The sequence below is a fragment of the Adiantum capillus-veneris genome, chromosome 29 (assembly GCF_014529385.1).
Source record: "Adiantum capillus-veneris isolate H3 chromosome 29, ASM1452938v2, whole genome shotgun sequence".
NCBI lineage: Eukaryota > Viridiplantae > Streptophyta > Polypodiopsida > Polypodiales > Pteridaceae > Adiantum > Adiantum capillus-veneris.
In genome coordinates, this window is record NC_140959.1 from 26,757,062 (window position 1) to 26,761,774 (window position 4,713).

Genomic DNA, 4,713 nt, shown 5'->3' on the forward strand with positions numbered 1-4,713 from the left:
TTGGGATTGTTCCTACAATGTAAAAAATTCGCTTCTTCTTCTTCTTCTCTCTCTCTCTCTCTCTCTAAATTTTGCATCTGTTAGGCAAGTTTGTCAATTAGACACATGATCACACATCCCCATTGCTACATTGTCAAACATGTTGCGGATTGAGCACTTGCCAAAATGTATGTGCACTCTTAAACGATGTTAAATTCACTTGAATGTATTTCAAAAGAGAGGTTAAACAAAGGCATAAGATGTTCACCTTGGTCCCTGGAGAGATGAACAAGCAGAGAGCATAGGCGAGCCTCCGTCTCGTGGCCCACCCTCTCCAACATTCACACGTACTCCTCACTCACCACACAACGCTCGACGTTCGCTGGAAGGCCATCTGGAACTTGATCAGCCTGAGCATCCCATCCTCCTTCTTAGCTTGATCCACATTCGCTTGCAACTATTGTGCTCAATGGTGGTGAAGGTGACCATCACTCCGTGCATACTCCTCACTCACCACATGGCGCTTGACGTCCGCTGGCAAGCCGTCTAGAACCCCATTCAGCCTCATCATCCTCTTCTCCTTCTCAGCCTGATCCCACACCTGCATGTAGTAGCCATGCTCAATGGTGTTAAAGGTGACCATCACCCCCGGCTCGTCAATCGCTTGGCGAGCTCCATCATGAGGTTCATGTGTCCCTGCACATTGGTAATGGTAATATTACCACATATGGCATCAAGGTAACTCCTATGCCCACCTTGTTGCTTGCATCATTGCCATCAAGATCGAAGAGTAATGTGATGTGATGGCTATGGCATGGAGAAGACAAAGTGGGAGCAAGCACACTGCATACTAATGTCGTGCATAGAGAGAGATAGGATGTCAAAACCCTGATTAGCCTGATCATCCCCTCCTCCTTTTGAGCTTGATCTGCTCCGGCCTACATCAGTCGTGCCACCACATGGTCGATAGTGATGAAGGTGACCATCACCCCGCACGTACTCCTCATTCACCACACAAAGCTCCACGTCTGCCGACAGGATGTCCAAAAACTTGATCAGCCTGATCATCCCCTCCTCCTTCTCAGCCTGCCGCTTGCAGACAGCAGCCACACCACTGCATGCTCAATGGTGATGAGTCAGCTTCATCATGGGGTCAATGTGGCCTTGCACATTTGGCAATGGTAGTACCACCACATGTGGCATCCCTAACAACTTGTCGACCCCCCTTACTGATGGCGTCGCTCCCATCAGGATCAAAGAGTGATTTGATGTGATGGCTATGTTAAGTATGGAGCCTGATTTACCCTTGTAATTTTCTGTGGTAAAAGCACACATTTGTAACGTCCCCATTATGAGGAGAAGCCATCGTGCGTGAAGGAAAATCACTCACCGGAAACCAAAATTTTCACGGACAAGAATCAGGGGCAACTTTAGAGGCCTTTTTTTTTCGCCGAAATATTCCTTTTCGCCGGAATATTATGGCCGGACGGCGGTCGGAAAGTGGTCGGAAAACAACCGGTCGGTTGTCCGGTGGCCGGTAGTCAATGGCCGATGGCCGGTGGTCGAAAGTCAATGGCCGGTGGCCGGTGGCCGAATTCAAAAGCGGACTTGTATTCTCAAGGGCGGCCACACATGGGCGGATTGGAGGGTCCGATTTGGACTTATTCGCACAAGGGCGGCTACACATGGCTGTCTCTCATAAGAGAGGGCAGCCCTTTTGGCCTATAAAAGGAGGCCATTTCTACACACATTTCATAGTGTGAAGTTGATGTAACAAGGTGAGTGTGAGGTGGTGAGAGTGAAGCAAGGCAGGAGCTCTATCAAGGGTTTAATCCCTTTGTAAACTACTTCTTCTTTTGAAGTGCTAAAGCCATTGAGTGGCTGCTTTCCCGTGGACGTAGCCCACATTGGGTGAACCACGTATATCGTGTGTACTCTCTCTCTCTCTCTCTCTCTCTCTCTCTCTCTCTCTCTCTCTACTCTATAATCTCTTGTGTGTGAAATCTATCTCTCTCCATTAAGTAATCTACTCAAAAATCCATTTAGCTACGTCTTATTTTCTAACAACTAGTATCGGAGCAAGGTTTGCTCGTAGCTAAATTATCTCAAGGAAAGGATTCCTTGAATTGAGTGGGAGTTATGGCGGAGGAAGGGAAGCTCAAGATTGAGAAGTTCAATGGCAAAAACTACCAACATTGGAAGATGCAGATTGAAGACTATCTCTACCAAAAGGACCTCTATTTGCCACTAGGCGGTCTTGCGAAGAAGCCCGCAACAATGGCAGATGAAGCATGGATTGTCCTTGATCGAAAGGCATTGGGAACAATCCGGTTAAGCTTGGCGTCAACGGTGGCCTTTAATGTTTCAGAGATGAAGACCACGGAGGACTTGATGAAGTCACTTGACGACTTCTACGAGAAACCATCGGCATCCAATAAGGTATTTCTTATGAAGCGCTTGTTCAATCTAAAGATGGCAGAGAATGGTTCAGTTGCAGAACACCTAAATGACTTTAACACAAACATAAGTCAGCTTCGATTAGTGAAAATCAATTTCGATGACAAAGTGCGAGCTCTCCTTATACTATCATCTCTACCGGATAGTTGGGACAGCCTTGTGATGGCTGTAAGTAATTCTATCTCTGGCACAAATACTCTTAAGTTTGATGATGTTGTGGGTGTTCTCCTAAGCGAGGAAATGCGAAGGAGAAGCACAGGAGAATCATCAAGTACTGCACTATCAGTGGAAACAAGAGGAAGGCCTAAGGAGAGGTTCAAAAACCAAAAGGGTCGTGATCACTCAAGGCGGAGAAAGTCACGCACAAAGTCAGTTCTTGAATGTTGGAACTGTGGCAAGAAGGGCCACGTCAAGAAGGATTGCTGGTCCAAGAAGAAGAAGGAGACAGAGTCTCGAGACAACAAGCCAACATCGGAGGCCAATGTGGCAGGTAAAGTAGAGCAAGATGCTCTAATTCTCTCATTAGACAATGTGTCTAATTCCTGGATAGTAGATTCCGGGGCTTCATTCCATGCGACACCACACAAGCAACATTTCCAAGACTACACCAAAGGTAATTTTGGGTATGTATACTTGGGAGATGATGAAGCTTGTGAGATTGTCGGCAAAGGTACAGTTTCTGTCAAAACTGCTAACGGAAATGAATGGAAGCTTAAAGATGTTAGGCATGTTCCTTCTCTTCGCAAAAATTTGATCTCTACAGGACAATTGGACGATGAAGGTCACAACATTGCATTCGGAAACAAACGGTGGAAGATCTCAAAGGGATCTTTGGTAGTTGCCAAGGGAGAAAAAGTCGGTACACTTTACTTGTGTACTGTTAGCACGCAACCTTCAGCTTGTGCAGCAACTACATAAGTTGACAGTGCGGTGTGGCACTACCGACTTGGGCATATGCGTGCCAAAGGAATGCAAATCCTTCAAACAAAGAAGCTTCTACCAGGTTTGAAAGAAGTGGACTTAGAGTTCTGTGAAGATTGTGTTTATGGTAAACAAAAGAAGGTAAAATTTCAAAAATCAGGAAATGAAAGAAAAAAAAAAAAACTTGAGTTGTTTCATTCTGATGTTTGGGGTCCTGCAAGTACACCATCACTTGGTGGCTCATTGTACTATGTAACATTCATAGACGATGCGAGTAGAAAAACATGGGTTTATGTCATGAAGAATAAATCCGATGTATTTTTCATATTTCAAAGGTGGAAAGCCTTTGTGGAAAATGAAACAGGTACCAAGGTTAAATGCCTCAGATCCGACAATGGAGGCGAATATTGCAGCCAAGCTTTTGTGCTAGCAATGGCATTCAGAGGCAAAGGACAACCCCAAGGACACCTCAACAAAATGGGATTTCGGAAAGGATGAACAGGACAATCATGGAACGAGCACGAAGCATGCGTCTACATCCATGTCTACCGCTTGAGCTTTGGGCGGAAGCTGTAAGTACATCTGTGTACTTAATCAATCAGTCACCCTCAACGGCATTGGATGGGGGAGTTCCAGAAGAGGCATGGACAGGTAAACAGGTGAATTATGCATTTCTTAAAGTGTTTGGGTGTGAGGCTTTCATGCATATAGATAGAAGCCTAAGATCAAAGCTAGATGCAAAGTCCAAAAAGTGTTTCTTCATTGGCTATGGAGAAGGAGACTTTGGGTATCGCCTATGGAATCCTGAAGATGGTAAAATCTTAAGGAGTAGGGATGTAATTTTTAACGAACAAAATATGTACAAAGATTACTTGGAAAGAAAACAAACAAAAGAAACAGGTGATGAGTACATGGAGCTTGAGGACGGTGAAGACTCAAGGACTGCAAACGGTGACAATGTGCAACAACGTCAACCAAATGAGGAGCCTCAACCTATTCCCCGAAGATCTACAAGAGCAAGTAGACCTCCAGAAAGGTTTGTTCCTTCCTTCAACCATCTCTTGATCTCAGATTCTGGAGAGCCGGAATCATACGAAGAAGCTATGCAACATGAATCCAAAGAACAATGGACGAAGAGCATGCAAGTGGAGATGAACTCACTACATCGCAACCAAACATGGGACTTGGTTGAGTTGCCTAAAGGTAAGCGTGCACTTCAAAACAAATGGGTGTACAAGCTGAAGGAAGAAGACGGTGGGAAGAAAAGGTACAAGTCTAGGCTTGTGGTAAAAGGTTTTTCTCAAAAGAAAGGTATTGACTTCAATGAAATATTTTCTCCTGTTGTAAAAATGAACT